Source organism: Oncorhynchus keta, chromosome 7 (assembly GCF_023373465.1).
Source record: "Oncorhynchus keta strain PuntledgeMale-10-30-2019 chromosome 7, Oket_V2, whole genome shotgun sequence".
Lineage (NCBI taxonomy): Eukaryota > Metazoa > Chordata > Actinopteri > Salmoniformes > Salmonidae > Oncorhynchus > Oncorhynchus keta.
Genome location: NC_068427.1, coordinates 22497099 through 22515735, shown reverse-complemented (window position 1 = coordinate 22515735; position 18637 = coordinate 22497099). Strand labels below are relative to the sequence as shown.

The 18637-nt window shown below is 42.7% G+C and overlaps 1 long non-coding RNA gene and 1 pseudogene across 3 annotated transcripts; both read right to left on the bottom strand.

The window, feature by feature from the left end:
* Nucleotides 1-2067: 2067 nt before the first annotated feature.
* Nucleotides 2068-3944, bottom strand: LOC118386498 (cell cycle control protein 50A-like; annotated as a pseudogene).
* Nucleotides 3945-6066: 2122 nt separating this feature from the next.
* LOC118386497 (uncharacterized) lies at nucleotides 6067-8220 on the bottom strand. Of its 3 annotated transcripts, XR_004826238.2 has the most exons (7): nucleotides 8028-8220; nucleotides 7863-7937; nucleotides 7737-7781; nucleotides 7279-7372; nucleotides 6732-6810; nucleotides 6536-6634; nucleotides 6067-6425 (listed from the first exon to the last, which is right to left on the bottom strand). It is a non-coding gene; the product is annotated as an uncharacterized LOC118386497 (long non-coding RNA). The 3 variants fall into 3 exon arrangements; XR_004826239.2 differs by lacking the exon at nucleotides 7737-7781 and having other exon boundaries at nucleotides 6068-6425; nucleotides 8028-8219; XR_004826237.2 differs by lacking the exons at nucleotides 7279-7372; nucleotides 7737-7781 and having other exon boundaries at nucleotides 6075-6425; nucleotides 8028-8212.
* Nucleotides 8221-18637: the final 10417 nt, after the last annotated feature.

The following is an 18637-nucleotide window of genomic DNA, read 5'->3' as shown; positions in this document are numbered from 1 at the left end:
TACAACTGTTTCCAGTATACAAGATAAAGCATAGCAGTGTGAACAGACAACAGAGTTACACATGGAGTAAACAATAAACAAGTCAATAACACAGTAGAAAAAAAGAGTATATACATTGTGTGCAAAAGGCATGAGGAGGTAGGCGAATAATTACAATTTTGCAGATTAACACTGGAGTGATAAATGATCAGATGGTCATGTACAGGTAGAGATATTGGTGTGCAAAAGAGCAGAAAAGTAAATAAATAAAAACAGTATTGGGATGAGGTAGGTAAAATTGGGTGGGCTATTTACTGATAGACTATGTACAGCTGCAGCGATCGGTTAGCTGCTCAGATAGCAGATGTTTGAAGTTGGTGAGGGAGATAAAAGTCTCCAACTTCAGCGATTTTTGCAATTCGTTCCAGTCACAGGCAGCAGAGAACTGGAACGAAAGGCGGCCAAATGAGGTGTTGGCTTTAGGGATGATCAGTGAGATACACCTGCTGGAGCGCGTGCTACGGGTGGGTGTTGCCATCGTGACCAGTGAACTGAGATAAGGCGGAGCTTTACCTAGCATGGACTTGTAGATGACCTGGAACCAGTGGTCTGGCGACGAATATGTAGCGAGGGCCAGCCGACTAGAGCATACAGGTCGCAGTGGTGGGTGGTATAAGGTGCTTTAGTGACAAAACGGATGGCACTGTGATAAACTGCATCCAGTTTGCTGAGTAGAGTGTTGGAAGCTATTTTGTAGATGACGTCGCCGAAGTCGAGGATCGGTAGGATAGTCAGTTTTACTAGGGTAAGTTTGGCACCGTGAGTGAAGGAGGCTTTGTTGCGGAATAGAAAGCCGACTCTAGATTTGATTTTCGATTGGAGATGTTTGATATGAGTCTGGAAGGAGAGTTTACAGTCTAGCCAGACACCTAGGTACTTATAGATGTCCACATATTCAAGGTCGGAACCATCCACGGTGGTGATGCTCGCCATTTTCTTCGACCTTGGCTTGGTTTATACTCTGACAAGCATTGTTGACTGTGGGACCTTTTAGAAAGACCGCTGTGTGCCTTTCCAAATCATGTCCAAACTATTGAATTTACCACAGGTGGACTCCAATCAAGCTGTAGAAACATCTCAAGGATGATCAATGGAACAGGATGCACCTGAACTCAATTTCGAGTCTCATAGCAAAAGGTCTAAATGCTCATGTAAATAAGGTATGATTTTTTTATTTGTAATACATTTCAAAACGGTTTTCGCTTTGTCATTATGGGTTATTGTGTGTAGATGAGGGGGAAAACATATTTAATTCATTTTAGAATACAACTGGAAAGTATTAAAATGTCTGAATATTTCCCGAATCCACTGTAATATCTGAAAACTATTTCCGAATGTATCCCACCTCATGTCATTTTAACACCACTTCTGCCACCACATGGCGATGTAGGGAAATTAAACCAAGCACAAGCATTCATGATGATCAAACGCTAACACAAACCACATCTCAAATGTGAACTACGTGCATTTGGATCGTTGACCATTTCAGTAAATCAATTGGTCACATTCACAGTATTTAGAATGAAATATCAGACTCTTTTTCTCATGATTCACTCAATATTATTTTCTTCCTCACCCATTTTCACATTGGTACTTTTACATCACTCCTCCATATTCCGTTTGTTCTTACCAAACTTCCACCAAATGGCGGTGAGGATAACAGCGAGGTGCAGGATGAGACAGCCAGATGATCAGGTAGGCTACGGGCAGGAAGTTGTTCTGACTCCCGAACCAGCTGACTGTGGACAGTACCATATCCTTTCTGCCCTAGAAGGAATCCACTGCAGTCTAAAGGGGGGCTTCATGTGCTGTGGCCCACATTGTTTTTTATAACCAACTAACCCCAATCTGCCTCAGGGTCGGAAATAGTAATCTGCCAATTGGAAATCGTTTTAATTAAATTGATTTAAATCTCAAAATGATCAATCTGGTAGAATAAACCATTAATAAGCAGATGAATAATAATGGCTACTGTAGGAGATATGGAAGCAGTAGTTCCCAGTCGGCAGCCCTTCGGTGAAGGGTTCTCTAGCTCGGGACCCCGTAGAGCTCCTTGAAGTTGGGGAAGGCAGCCTCCCTCATCCACACTATCAAGTCTTCGTTGATGAAGCCGTTATGGTCCCAGGGGTTCAGGTCAAACACGGGCTTCTACCAATACAGAGGCCGGGCTGTGCCTGACAACACATAGACAACATTTGGAAAGTTAAGTAAGAGGGAGCAGCGATACATATGTCTATTAATATTAAATAAGAATGTGACATGACACCATGACTATTCATAATCGAGATGGCCATGAACACTGTGTGGGTGTATTGTGAGACACACCTTCAATCACGTGCTAACGTTAGTGTCTTGTTCTCATCTGGTGGGTTGCGGAACTTGACGTTCTTGTCGGGGGGACCAGGTGATGCCCTTCCTGAACAGATGAACATGGACCACTGGACCCCCCCTCTCCTGAGTAGTACGTCAGAGTGAAGGAGACTGGAACAAACAAACAAAACACATCAAGAAATCAGTCAATAAATGAATCAAAACCAGGTCTCATGTCAGATTGATTTGATCATATCACTGGATATTAAAAGGTGTTTCCCCCCAAAATCCTATAATGCTGTCACATCATTAGCAGAGACTCAGAACATAGTGTGGGTAATGGTGTAATACTGTTGAACATGCTGTTGGCCATGGCCCAGCAGGGGGCGATAGGGAGTCCATTCTTCTCCTTTATGAAGGGCTCACACTAGATAGATAGATAGATAGATAGATAGAAGTAGACCGAAACAGTAGCTACCTGCAGGTTTTTATTTTCTCCCGACCATCTGTCCATCATCCCTGGAGTCCATGTATGTTCTGGTGGAAGTTGATCAGCCCAAAGTAGAAGAACACATCTCTCAGGGACAGGAAATAGGAAACATAATCGCTGTGCTTCTCAAAGCACTTGGATTTGGTTCAACAGCTTGTGGTCTCAAAACACTTATCACATGACCCTGCATGTGTGTAGTCCACCTGTGGAGAGAGAGGAGAAGAGATGGTGAGAGAGGGAGTGACAGAAATAGATAGCAAACATTAAAACCCATTGGAACTTTAGATACATGTTCGTTCTCCACCGCCACTCCTCCTGTTATACTGTACACTCATTCTCAGAATACCTTTAAACTCTTCTCATTGTCTATTTCTATCTCTGTGTTCATGGTTAGATAAGATATGCATTGTGGAGGGTGTTTCCTGCTCCATTTCAAGTGATTATGTGTGTGTAAACGGTGGAAGTAGAGAAAAAAAGGCAAAAAGGTTTGATTCATTTGAAGGGATTGATTACGCACCTTCAGTTCATGTGTATTCTGCACGGTGACAAGTAGGCACACTCCCAGTTTCACACGTATAGTGGCCATACAATAAAAGGAAGGCAGGACGGTGTGAGCAGTGAGCATTGGGGACCAGAGAGGCAGTCTCTGATGTTTGAAAGCCGAGTTGTCAGGCCTCCGGGCCAGGAGCCCAGCATTGGCCTTCGCCTTTCCCATGACAGAGAGCTCCGGCTGTGGCAGGGAGAGGAGCACAGATAGGGTCAGACAACCAGAGAACAAAGCAAGAAATGTGAGTCTGGTCTCTCTTCTCTTCCGGTCTTTTTTAACACGGTCTTTCTTTGTTTCTCTCCCTTGTTCTCGCTCCCCTCCTTACCAAGAGATTTTTTCCCAGCAGGTGACTGGGAGAAATACTTAACCAGAATCATCGTCTCTTCTTTCTCATTCTTGTTCTACTGTTCTTCTCTCAGTTCTTCCTTAGCGCTTCAGTCCTACATACATACAGATGTTTTACAGTCTAACAGATCATCGAGCTAAAGGTTTATTTTAGACGGTAACTTACAATCAGTTCCCCTTCAAAGCAGTTGACTGTGTCTGTGCCTGCCTCGTTGTAGAACAACTTCACAAACAGGATGTTATGATAAATCAGACTTCCTACTGGGTGAAACATCTCATGACCTCAGACTCAGTGGGATGGGCTTCCTGGTGGTGTGGGTGACCAAACAAAGAGAATCTGGTTCCATTCAGAATGTCTTTATTCGGACCATCCCACAGGAGGGGTGGAGGTGTTGAACTACAACACTGTATAAACAATATCAGTCATGTTACATGGTCACTTAAAATATAACAATAACATCAAAAGTGTCACACAGAGAAGGTAAGAACAGGATAGGGAAGAGGGTTGAAGTGTCCAGCAGTCTCTGGAGATTGGATTGAGAAGCCCCACTTAAGTTTGGTGTGTGTGTGTGTGTGTGTGTGTGTGTGTGTGTGTGTGTGTGTGTGTGTGTGTGTGTGTGTGTGAAGGTTATTATAGGTTTGTGATTTAATATTTGTTTCTATTCGTTTTAAATTTTTGATTGGAAATTCAGTTTAGTTTCAGTTAGTTCAGACTTGATTTGCTCATTTTTTATTTAGTTTCAGTTTGATAAAAACATTTATATTTTGTTTCTATATTATTTAGCTTCAGTTCTAGTGTTGGGGACAATATGCGTAGGAGGCTAGGAGCCATTATGTGCCTATAGTTTTTTGTTTGTTTTGGGAAGTCACTTCTTGCCACTAGGGGGCAGTAATAGGTACAGTTCTGGGCCAGGACCATAGAACTGGATAGACACTAGAGGAATCCATACAACTCCGTAGCCAGGATAAAGGTTTGGTTAGGTTTAATTATAAAACAATCCTAATGTGACTTGAATTTGAAGGATAAGCACCTGGTGCTTGGTGCAAGAAATATGGTGGAAGGATGTGTAACCTTTATTTATCTAGGCAAGTGAGTTACAAACAAATTCTTATTTACAATGACGGTCTACCCCGACCAAACCCAGAAAACTGTGCACCACCCTATGGGACTCCCAATCACAGCCAGGAAGTGATACAGCCTGGATTAGAACCAGGGACTGTAGTGACACATCTTGCATTGAGATGCAGTAGACCGCTGCACCACTCGGGAGAAATACTCATGTTTAAACCAATCCAATCGTTTCATTTAGATGTAAGAAGAATCAAGTACCTTTCCCTTTATGTGACAGAAAGAGAGAGGAAAAAATTACAAATGAAGTCATGGCATATTTGACCTGTTATGTTTCTGTAATATTAAACAAGTACCACTGACTTCAAATAAGGTTAATAAAAACAGATGCAACAACATAAGAAACATAAGCAATACAGCACTTATTCACAGATCTATCTGTTCAACCAAACAAGATTTGATGGTTTATCTTCAATAAGACTTTGTTCCAGAGAGCTGGTTCTCAAGCCGGATGACAGAATATTCTCTCCTCGAACACTTGGGATGCAAGGGCAGAAACCAGATCCAGCACAGCTTTGGATAAAGAGTCAACCTCGTCTGCCAGAACTGGAGAGATTCAGAGGGGTTGGGTTAAATGCGGAAGACACACAATACATTTAGTTGACTGACTAGGTATCCCCCTTTTCCTTGGGGTCCTGCTGCTCCATAGCTGTACTCTCTGATTTGTTGAAGTACAAAAGACTCCGCTTCCCTCATCAGTGGCTCCATTTCTGTTGAGCAAAGTGCCAGATATATACATGGGTCTATCAGGCAAGCTGCTGCAGGGGTTGGATGGAAGTTGGCTGCCAGAGGATTCAGTATGCATGTGAAGAGCTCAAACAGTGACTTCAGGAGGACCCGTGCCAACTGTTTTGCCACAGTAGATGACTGTAAGTGTGCCTCAAGGTTGAGAAGACACGGCACCACATCAGACAGTTTGAAGTTGCTCTCGCTTGGCCCAGTCACTGGTCAGCAAGTTGGTTGTGTGGATTGCGAATGGCTCCAGCAACTTCACAAGACGTTCTAGCTTGGCCCAGTCACGCTCCTCGCTCACCCTCGGATTTCTTCCCCGTTAGCTAGTGATACATTAGCTAGTGATAGTGATGCACATGCTACCCACTAGGCAAAAAATCTATCTGATGACAGTGAATCAAGGTGAAAACTGATTGGATTTGCTAAATGGAATTAGCATAAGGGCATTTCATCTTATTTCACCAACTTTTACTGAACTCCAGTGACATGGTGACATTTGTTATTGATTTCACGTTGAAATCACTTTAGTTGACATCTCAACCAAATGTAAATCAAAACTAAACATCAACAAAAACATTTGATTTTTGCTCAAACTTCAGAATAAAAAACTTAAACAAAACAAATAATTGTTATTTATTTTATTTTATTCTGTTTTGCAATTGTTTTCCCAATTTTTGTTTCAGTTTTTGTTTACTACAATAACTGTGGTGTGTGTGTGTTTGTGTGAGAGCAGAAGAGGTCCCGTTCGAAATGGTTGGGTGTGTGTTTGTGTTTCCTTCTCTACAGCCTTTCAAGATGCCTGTATCCAGCAGCTTCAGCAAATCCGTTTGGACCTGGATGTGAAAAAGAGGGCTATATTAATAAGAAACTCCATATTGTCTGTTTCAGTGCTGTGTAAAGTGTGACTGTGTTCTTTGCCCAGCAGGGGGAAATATAGTCTCACATCAGGGATGTCCACCATCATGTGAGGCTTCTGGTCCCTCCAATTCCAGTTCAGAAGCAGGAAGCTCAGCGCTGGCAAGGCCAAACTGGAGTTAAAACCCTGAGGGGTAGTACATGAGTGCCCACCTCAGGGTGAAGTGTAGACGATCAGAACAAAGTATCATGTGAATTAAGCCACACTAAGGACAAGCCCTTACCTTTCCCTAGGAGGGCTTTCAGTCTCCCTGGTGTTCCCTCCCCAATGCATGTCACCTCAAGCTTCAGCTGCTCCTCTACCTGGGGACAGAGACAGACAGACATACAGAGGACGGTCACACTTGGCTTTACTCACTCACAGAACAACTCATCTGTATACACAAACATTCATAGGAATCTATTCTACAATAAAGTATGTTACATTGATGTGCTTTGCAAACAGCTTCAGCACTTTAGCCTCTCGCTCAAATGTTGTCAACTGTCTGGTGAAGAAATAAAAACAAGGGAGCAATTATACTGAGCTGAGAAGTACCATTAAGTACACAAAATGAGATGAAATACAAATCAGATTAATAAGTTTAAAAGAAGAAGATGTGAGTTGTTGCGCTTGATGACTCTGAGGGTGGAGTTACAGAACAAAATTACAGAACTATTCTCTGTGTGCTGCGTCTGGACCTCAGCCCATTTGTGACAAACTGAGCCAAAAGAGAAAGGGAAAACATATACTGTGATACAAGGGACAGATGTCAATAATCTAATGTGGCTTACTCTTTTAACTTCCTCCACAGGTCAGTCAGATGAAGAAGAGGAGATGAGGAGGGGAAGCCAACACCAGACTATTAAGTTATACCCAAGTACACATCTAGGAACATGACAGAAGACTTAAAGCACAAATGGGACAGAAGTTCTATTAGTTTAACATTGAGGTTAAAAATGAGTAATGGATTGATGAGGTATGTAGGTATGTAAGGAGGGATGGTTTGGTGAGGTATGTAGGTACAGTGGGGCAAAAAAATATTTAGTCAGCCACCAATTGTGCAAGTTCTCCCACTTAAAAAGATGAGAGAGGCCTGTAATTTTCATCACTTCAACTATGACAGACAAAATGAGGGAAAAAAATCAAGAAAATCACATTGTAGGATTTTTAATGAATTTATTTTCAAATTGTGGTGGAGAATAAGTATTTGGTCACCTACAAACAAGCAAGATTTCTGGCTCTCACAAACCTGTAACTTCTTCTTTAAGAGGCTCCTCTGTCCTCCACTCGTTACCTGTATTAATGGCACATTTTAACTGCAGTTCCTTTTTAGGACAGCAGGTGTCTCTTCAATCCCCTCCATCCTTAGTCTTACCTATCTCTTGCTCTTGGTCTTTTTCTCGCCCTCATCAACTTTCTTCTCCTGAGCCATAAATCACTCCTGGGATTTCTGTGTAGACAAATAAAATAATTGAGAAAGTAGTAGTACAGTCGTACACCAAATGAAACGCAATGAAGTTTAAAACAAACTTTTACATACCAGTGCAGTCTTCTTCTTAGCCGGAACGGGTTCCTGTTTCCTCTTCTTTCCTTTCTTCTCCTGTGGGCTGTTTCTCCTCTTTCTCCGGTTCTCTCTCCTCCTCTCCCCCCGAGGCATCTGAAAAAGCAGGAAAAAGTGTCTGTTATATTTTGACTTTGCGCAACCTCAACCTCTGCTCACTGGACAGACATAGTTACCATAACAACAAGGTGCATTGTCAACAAGAACACTACATTATAGTCACCATGGATATCAATGTTGTAACATAGCCAGGCATTTGGTTTGGCTCTATCTTTAACAACCCTCTCTCCCCTCTATACCACTCCCCCCCCATCTCTCTCACCCCTCACCTCTCATCCCCACGCTGTGAAATCATGTTCAGGTCCCATGGGAACAGAGGACAGAGGAGAATGCTGCTCAGAAATACCTCTGGTTTAATTTAAACAGGCTAATGCCACAGTAACCATAGATATAGACTGTAAAGACCAGACTGACACAGGTCTCTATTCCACAGGTTATCATGTCATGGACCCACCCACATGGTGATAGAATTGAACGGCTACGTTGACATATTGACATCCTGCCTGTCAGACAGTACACGTCTGCCTTTTAATGATAGTGTTCATTCTATCTATTCCATATCTGTGGTTGAACCTCACTTGTCCCAGAGAACATGATCTACCCCTGAGGCTGCCTTGTGGCACGTCCTTATTAAAGCCCATGTATGTTCCATTGCTTGTCTGTCTGTCGGTCCCAGGTGTATAATGATCGCAATGTGACCAGGGCTTTATTGGGGACCTGGTGGCATGTGGCACGGCTGGGTTTTACGAGATCAACCCGAGCTGTGGTGTTTGACTGAATGTGTAGGTTGAGGAGTTCATATATTTATAATATGCTTGTAAGACACCATTGCCTGATTCCCTCTTCATGTGACCCTCATAAATACCACCAATAGGAACAGCAATAAATCATTCCCAATTCCCATGGATCCATAGGCCTATGAGGTGAAGGAGTGATAATAACTCTCCCTCTAAAATACAGATGAGTGTCTGCCTGCCCAGAGAGTGACAGAGCTTACACATTAGTGTCTGTCTGCCCAGACAGTGACAGAGCTTACACATTAGTGTCTGTCTGCCCAGACAGTGACAGAGCTTACGCATTAGTGTCTGTCTGCCCAGACAGTGACAGAGCTTACACATTAGTGTCTGTCTGCCCAGACAGTGACAGAGCTTACAGATGAGTGTCTGCCTGCCCAGACAGTGACAGAGCTTACACATTAGTGTATGTATGCGTTGGCATTCATTCACACTAGACTAGATTCGCAATGCATTAATGAATTGGCACAACTGAAATGAATTGAGAAAATCTTACAGACTGTGACTTTAAGAGTTGCTGGAAATCACTTGGAGATGTAAATATCACTATGGTTGCCAAGCACTTGTGGAGTAACATCAATGTGGCTACAGAGTATATTTAGAGTAATGAAGGAGTATATTTGGAGTAACACAAGGGTGTCCACTGAACTTTTTAGGCTTAGTACACTCACAGGATACTTTGCAGGATGGTTGGGTCATTCTCTGAGTGTCCGGCATAGCTGACAATGACGTACATTAGCCGCTCAATATACCTCAATGACAAACTGCACTCAACACAACGCCAACCAACCAGAGTGTGTGTCTGTGCATGCATGGTTATCAGCCATCTCCTTTCCCGTTGTTCTCCATCTCGGTCACCCTCTCTGTTCCCATCTCACCAATCTCTCTCCATCTTTTCCTTTTCTATCTTGATCTGTCCCTCTCTTTTTCCTGCTCTGCTACTTTTCAGTCATGACCATCTGTCCAGGGGAAAGAGGTTAGGAGGTTAGTGTGTTTAGGCACAGGGGTTTGTAGCAGGAAAGTGTGTGTGTGTGTGTGTGTGTGTCTAGTGTGTTACATTTAATTAGCACCGACTCATTTCTGCATGGTAGGTCTGATCCAACCACTACTCCCTGGCCCCACCCCTTCACTCTATACTTTACAGTCATATGTCAGGGCAATCGCTCCCTCTCTCCATCCATCCATCCTCCACTCTAAGCCCCACTCCATCCCTTCCTTAAGGATCAAACCACACACTCTCTCTCACACACACATCCCCTTCTCTTTCCTTCTATCTGGACCACTTGGAGAAAATGTAAGGACACAAAAGTGGGGGAAATAGGGAAGAGAGAGAAAAGCGTATCAAGGAATAGACAAACGGGGGACAAGAGGAGAGCAATAGAAGAAGAAGAGTAGGGGAGGACTTTATTGGATGACAGATAAGGGGAAGGAGTACCAGACTCAGACGGAGCAGCACAGCCGGACACAATCACTTCTGCTCCATCAGTCCTGCAGGTACATTTGCCTGCCTGCCTGTCTGTCTGTTAACCTGTCTGGCTGCGTAAACATTGGCTTTGTAAACTGGGAGTTTCTCTCATAGAAATAACAACTAATTCTAGTTCTGTGGTTGCTCTGGACTGGTTTGGATGAGCCAGTTTTAGCTGCGGTTCTTTTCTAAATTCTAAGATTGAGTTTCACTGCTTCTTATGTTTGACTCACTTCATACTCCATCTACACTGTAGATGCGTGAGGATCTGAGTGTGTGACTCACTGTGTGAGACTGAAACAACGCCCTCTCTTCTGTACAGTCTGGTGCTGGGAAACAGTGATCTAATCACCAAACACCAGTTCCTGGTTGACTACATAAATCGCTCAGTAATATGTAGTATAATGATGTGCCAAGCACTGTATGACTAATGCTGACCAATGAATGATCACAAATACTCCAGAGTATTTTGCTCCTGAGTGGCACTGCGGTCTAAGGCAGTGCATCTCAGTGGTAGAGGCATCACTACAGACACTGGTTCGATTCCAGGCTGTATCACAACTGGCCGTGATTGGGAGTTCCATAGGGCGGTGCACAATAGGACCAGCATTGTCCGGGTTAGGGTTTGGCTGGGGTACACCGTCATTGTAAATAAGAATTTGTTCTTAACTGACTTGCCTAGTTAAATCAAATGAAAAAAATACCACTGTCAAGCTGTGTGTGTGTGTGTGTGTGTGTGTGTGTGTGTGTGTGTGTGTGTGTGTGTGTGTGTGTGTGTGTGTGTGTGTGTGTGTGTGTGTGTGTGTGTGTGTGTGTGTGGAGTTGATTCAGCAAGTGTCTGACTGATTTTAGGATCATGCAGGGGCCGGGTTTGCATTGAGTGAACAAAGACTATAACAGTCAGGTGGGGGTCTCTAGTATAAGTATGTATGTGTGTGTATATGGTGCGTGCCAGGCGTGCGTGTGTAGTATGGGCACAGGGTTACTGAGGGCATCGGGTACAAGGGATATGGTTTCCTCCCATGGAACAGCAGATGGATCACATTTCCCTGGAGGTGACTCTAGGAAAAGAGCTCTATTAATATAATGTTCTAATGCTAGAACAAGAACACACTATGCTAATACTAGCATGAAACCCCCTCAGAGCAGCTGGACCGCTGGGAGGAAAGGCTAATGCTAATCACATGTAAGCCACTAGCAAGAATGCTATCAATGATAAAATACATGCAGTACCCTACACAATGTCACAATCGTTATAATAACTGGACCAAAGCGCCGCGTGATTTGGGTTCCACATCTTTTTATTTCTAAGTGAAAATAAATCTCAAAAACAAACCTTGCCGCTAACAATAGTGCTAACAGGCAACTATCCATAGACAACATCCCATCAAGCACAATGGGGAAATGGCTGCCTAAATATGATCCCCAATCCGAGACAATGATAATCAGCTGCCTCTGACTGGGAACCATACCAGGCCAACATAGAAATATAAATCACCTAGATGACCCACCCTAGTCACACCCTGACCTAACCAACATAGAGAATAAAAAGCTCTCTATGGTCAGGGCGTGACACACAACTACTGTAGCCTAGAAAGTAAGGAAAGATGCTAAACACATTCACATGTAGGCCTACATAACAGCACAAAAAAAGCAACCGTGTTTTGGTGTTTGAAAGTGTGCTAGTTTATGTGTCGGGACACTGCTAGGCTAGGCTGTGTTATGTACTGTATCGTTATGTATTGACCTGTCCTGTTCTTGTCAAAATACTTGCACATGAATCCCTGATTTATACATGTGTGACGTGTGAAAAGTAAAAATACCCCCCATGACGCATCACACAGAGGTCACTCCTAAAAGTCACTGCCATTTTGGGTCCTTTCGGCTACACACACACCGTATATTCCGCACGCACACTACATCTGGGCCAGTCCTGCTACACACACACCGTATATTCCGCACGCACACTACATCTGGGCCAGTCCTGCTACACACACATCACGAGTACGCCACACACACACCACATCTGGGCCAGCCAGTCCTACCAAACACGCACACACACTCTCCTGGTCTTGCTCCATCTGAGCAGGCCCACAGCCTGAAAAGGTGAAAGGTCAGAGGGGGGTGAAATTTTGCCACAAGATGCATTATTTTTCTGACCCCTAACCCCTGACCCCTCATCCAGTCCAGATGGTTAGAAACTGCTCTGGACACAGATAAGGCTTATGGGTGAATGAGTTCACAGGAGAGAGACACAGGGATCAATGGAAGTCAATGGCCTTAGAGTGGGCCAACACTAAAATAAATTGAGGTGACTGACTGGTTTTAATTGAGATCAATAGAGATGACTGGTTTTAATGGGAATCTAGAGGTGATTGGTTTTGGAGATCAATTGACTGGTTTCCGGATAGAGCTGATTCTGCCTCAGACAGGCACCATGTTGTCACTGACACACACCCAATGAAATTGTCTCTGTGGTACAACATACCCTGTTGCTGTTGTAAATTTACGATAAAATCATGGAATGGTTTTGAGTACTGTATAAAAACCAGGTAGACTCTTTTAAAAATACACACACACACACATACACATACACACACACTCTTGGTGATTATCACTGCGGGGCAGATAGCTCTAAGTGCCCTGAGAAAAGCTCTTTATCACTAACAGGGCTAACTCTATTAGTCTGATTAAAGATACCACTCAGCCCTGCAGGATAGCATCAACCCGTGTGTGTGTTTGTTTGTGCTTGTGTGCTGCTTCAACACGATTAATCTCACTTTTAATCACTCAAGACCGTATCCTCACTTACTGAATCCTTACTTGAGATATATAGTGTATGCATAAGTTCAACATCCATTGGTAGTGGATGAGGTAAGTTACCCCTAATTAGGAATGGGCATTTGAAATGACTTCACTATTCAAATAATATCATGCATTTTTGACGATATGCGGATAGTCGAAATACACTTTATTTTTTTTTACTTCAATGGGGACTTGCTCATGTGACTCAGGAGAGGCGCTCTACTTGTTGTTTCAGCACAGGCAGGTGGAGGAGGGACACGAGAGGAGCAGGGATCGGGGTGTCTGATACGGAGGGAGTGGACTCGCGCAAGTTGGCGTGTCATCTTCAATGCTTGGACGTGCCAACCTGGACGTGCCAACCTGGACGTGCCAACCTGGACGTGCCAACCTGGACATATTTCCGCCACTTTTCCCGTAACGGTTTAAACCGGCCAAGTTTAACATATTCAAGAGTACAAAAACTACATTTCACTAATCAATTTAGTGATAAAAAGATGGCCTCAACTGTACATGTGACATAATGTACAGTTTAAGCTCTTAAATTATTAACTTGCGACGACTGTCTCCTGCCAGCTCTTCACTTGTCACCTGGAAAATCTCTCTCCATTTCGGTCATTGAGGCTAACATTTGTTGAGCTAGTTGCCATGACACCCATACCTACAAAAGCCAACAAGGATCAAATTAAGAAATTATTCCTTAGCGGAAATGAGAAAATGCGTTTCTCAGCTGGCAGATTTGGAATCATATGCAGACATTGCAATACGATTCAAGATCAAATCAAATCACATTTTATTGTTCTCATCCACATGGTTAGCAGATGTTATTGTGAGTGTAGCGAAATGCTTGTACTTCTAGTTCCGACAGTGCAGTAATATCTAACAGAGCGGCATAGACGGTATAGAATACAGTATATACATATGAGATGAGTAATGCAAGATATGTAAACATTATTAAAGTGGCATTATTAAAGTGACTACTGATCAATTTATTAAAGTGGCCAATGGCTTGAAGTCTGTATGTAGACAGCAGCCTCTGTGTTAGTGATGGCTGTTTAACAGGCCTTGAGATACAATGGTTTGCGAAAGTATTCATCCCCCTGGCATTTTTACTATTCTGTTGCCTTACAACCTGGAATTAAAATAGATTTTATGGGGGGGTTGTTTCATTTGATTTTCACAACAAGCCTACAAGTTTGAAGATGCATTTGGTTTTGGGGGGGTGGGGGGGGGGTGAAACAAACAAGAAATAAGACAAAAAAAATGAAAACTTGGGTGTGCATGACTATTTACCCCCCCAATCGGATTGAGGTCTGGGCTTTGACTAGGCCATTCCAAGACATTTAAATGTTTCCCATTAAACCACTCAAGTGTTGCTTTAGCAGTATGCTTAGAATCATTGTCCTGCTGGAAATCTCTGGACTGAAACTGAAACAGTTTTCCTTCAAGAATTTCCCTGTATTTAGCACCATCCATCATTCCTTCAATTCTGACCAGTTTCCCAGTCAGTACAGATGAAAAACATCCCCACAGCATGATGATGCCACCACCATGCTTCACTGTGGGGATGGTTTTCTCAGGGTAATGAGAGGTGTTGGGATTGTGCCAGACAGCATTTTCCTTGATGGCCAAAAAGCTCAATTTTAGTCTCATCTGACCAAAGTACCTTCTTCCATATGTTTGGGGAGTCTCCCACATGCCTTTTGGCGAACACCAAATGTGTTTGCTTATTTTTTTCTTTAAGCAATGGCTTTTTTCTGTCCTATGGACAGATACTCCATTATCCGCTGTGGAGCTTTGTAGCTCCTTCAGGGTTATCTTGGTATCTTTGTTGCCTCTCTCATTAATGCCCTCCTCGCCTGGTTTATGAGTTTTGGTGGGTGGCTCTCAATTGGCAAGTTTGTTGTGGTGCCATATTCTTTAAATGTTTAAATAATGAATTTGCTCCGTGGGATGTTCAAAGTTTTGGATATTTTTTTATAACCCAACCCTGATCTGTACTTCTCCACAACTTTGTCCCTGACCTGTTTGGAGAGCTCCTTGGACTTCATGGCGCCACTTGCTTGGTGGTGCCCCTTGCTTAGTGGTGTTGCAGACTCTGGGGCCTTTCAGAACAGATGTATATATACTGCGATCATGTGACAGATCATGTGACACTTAGATTGCACACAGGTGGACTTTATTTAACTAATTATGTGACTTGGCTTTACTCCTCTCCCCCAATGTGCTTTGAGAGGGAGGTGAGGAATGTGGGAAACAAGGGGATAATCTCAATTGCATTTCCTTGATTCCTCACGTCCTCCCCCCTCGCCTCCTTCTCAAAACCCATTGGATAAGAAGGTGAGAGGTGAAGGAGGAGAAGAGAGGATGCGACGAATCAAGGAAATGCAATTGAGATTCTCTCAAGGACAGAGGAAGCAAGTATTTGTCTGGAGCTCATCCCCTTACCCAGAAGAACAGTCATTGGTCTATTATAATCAGGTCACATTGCGTGACGTCATGATGTGGACCAAAAGTTCCATCACATCTGAACAGGCTGAAACAAAACACTTAGCAGATTTAACTTCTTTAGGAAAACAGCCCTAATGTTGGAAACATTATGTTGTCATCCAGAGTCACATTTAGATATAGCACACAATATTTTACATACAGCAGGTTTTTAAAGGACCAAAGAGTTTGGTCTGCTTTGTGTTTTCATTTTGGCCATGGAAAAAACACTGATATCATCCTGGCCTTATCTCATAGTGTGTGTGTGGAAATACATAAAAAAAAACAGGAAATCAAGTTTTTAACTGCACTGACCATTTAAAATGTTTAGACAGTGCCAGACTGACTAATTGACTGTTCTACCATAATACCAATGGCTGTCCAGAAACAACCCCTCGCCCCTACTGCCCAGAGTCTAGACACTTGTGGAGATCTGTGAGGGATTGATGGGTGGTGACATGGTGAGAGCTCCACCTTCCCCACCGAAAAGGCTTGGTGGAAATTTGGTGGTATTGTTTACTCCTGTCCAATCCTCTCAGACCTCCACAAGTGTCTAGGGGCAGGGGCTAGGGGTTGCTTCTGGACAGGACCCCACAACCCTTGAGGCGTTGGTTGGATGCTTCATTCCATTTGTATACACACATGGATTTGCACAGGTGTAAACTGGACACACCCACAGCACCCTATCAGGCTGATCAGACAGTTCTGAGTAGTTGAAGACCTGCTGTAAACACTGAAAGGATATATTTACACATCTACTATTCACACCCTTGCTTTATTCCAGCTAGTTAGATGTGCAACCACTGACTAACTATAGCTAGCAGCATATCTCTAGTCTAGCAATGAAAACGGTTGTTTTGGCTGTATGGCATCATTGAATAAGATTACCATTGGTTAGTTAGGATATATCAGTCAGCTAACCATTTACAGTAACCGCAGTTCATTACTAAGTCAATTCACACGAAATCTTACTTTATCTTGGCAATATGGCACAATATGGGCAGCTATTAATAGATTAATTAATTGATAATAGATTCATGGAATGGCGTTAGAAGGGTGAACTGTAGGAAGTGTAGGCTGGGCACTTAACCAATGACAGGCATTTCAAATTTAACCCCACCCCATGTGAAAATCTAAATATTAAGGAGTTGCTTTTGGTTTTATATGCAAAAATTAAAACCAACCCACTTTTTATTTTTCTATTTCTATTCAAAAACAAAAAAGCAATTTTCAGGTTCCTGGTTGGTCCATTTGAACTCTGAAAACAAACAGTGAAAACATCCACAGACTGTAATCTTACCTCAGGAATCTTGACATAATGTTGTCCACAACATAGGCTAATTATCTTGACTGCTGTGACAACATAGACACCAAAATGTTTTGTCAATTGTCCAGATCAACATTAATTCCCGTACTTTGTCTGTTGTTCTGTCACGTGCAGTATCACACCAGCTTTTCATCTATTGACTGTCATTCAAAAAGTTATTTCCTGAATCAGCTGATGTTGTGTGATAATTTCCCCACTTAACTAAACAGTTAAACATCAAATGCGTATCAAACAACTATAATGCATCATTATTGAAGAACTCTGTTAATGACAGTATACATTTTGCTTGATTCATCTTGTTAAAGTTACTCTTTCAGTTAGAAGCATATGATTTTGCAATCCATAGATTCTTTTGGATATGTGTGCCCATGAAAACTGTTTTCACACCATAACATAGGGAGATACAAAATCTTATGATGTTACACTACACTTCCGAGGTCTCCATTCAAAAAAGAGTCCGACAGCAATATCCAATATTCAGTATCCAATATCCATATCATCAACACAATTCCGTCTTCCACTCTCCTGGCTTACTTGGATACCAGCAGGGGCGCAACTTTTACTGGGGACAGGGGGGACATGCCCCCCCAACACACATTCTGAAATAGCATTTTTGTCTCCCCCAGTTTTATCATTGGTATGTGATACAAAACGAGGCAACAGTGTGCTTTAGGACCATTCGAACGCCTCCAAGCCGGTCGGGTAGGCTGTTTGGAGTGTTTATCCCACTGGATTAAAAAACAAAAAGTTATCCCCCCCCACTTCTAAAACTAAAGTTGCGCCCCTGGATACTAGTGTGTCAGTAGCTTAGTACAGGGATAGTTATGAAGGCTAAAACTGACCAATATGATATCCCCTCAGGCCCATTTTGACCAGACTGTGTTTCTCATCTTTTCTTTCATTATGGTTGATGTTCATTTTGACCTTTTGGGTCAGCAAAATAACATGTTTCTGTGTTTCAGAAATTCTAGCTGACTTTTTAATCAACTTGAAGTGGTACAAAAATCTATACTTCATCCCAGGTCAAGTAGCAACCGCCTATTTTGCAGTCCAAGGATATATTGGTGATGTTGAGGCCTGCAGTTTCTTCCTCCTAAAGCCACTATTGAAGATGTGTTATTGTTAAATCAATAGTAAATGTAGCCTCCTACAAGCACAAAGTCAACAACCACTTTAGTGTCTGAGTCGGTGGGAGAAGTCAGATTGATGAAACGCGTCTGGGGAGATGTTTTGCTCATAGAATGAGGTCAAGGAACATTTCCGTCCTCCTTTCCGTGGAAAGAGGTAACACATTTGTTGATTGTTTTCCTTTGGTTTAAAGGCAGTAATACATTTTATGGGGGGTTAGGAAATGAAGCAGTTTCAGGAAAGGGCAGGGAGCGCAGGTTGCAAACTCTGACATGGATCAACCACTAGCCTATGGTCTATTTAGATCTGTGGTGATAGAGTTATCTAGTCACTGGTGTCACCACGGCAGAATATTTGGCTAAATACTGCCCCCTATTGGATTGACCAACACATTTCAGCTTTCACATGCTAAGCAGAGAGGTGGTAATGAATAACCAAGCCTTTTTATTCAAGCAAGTGTCAAAACACTTCAATGTATTATACTGAATAAGACTCTTGTGAGTTTAGACTATTGACATTTATTTTG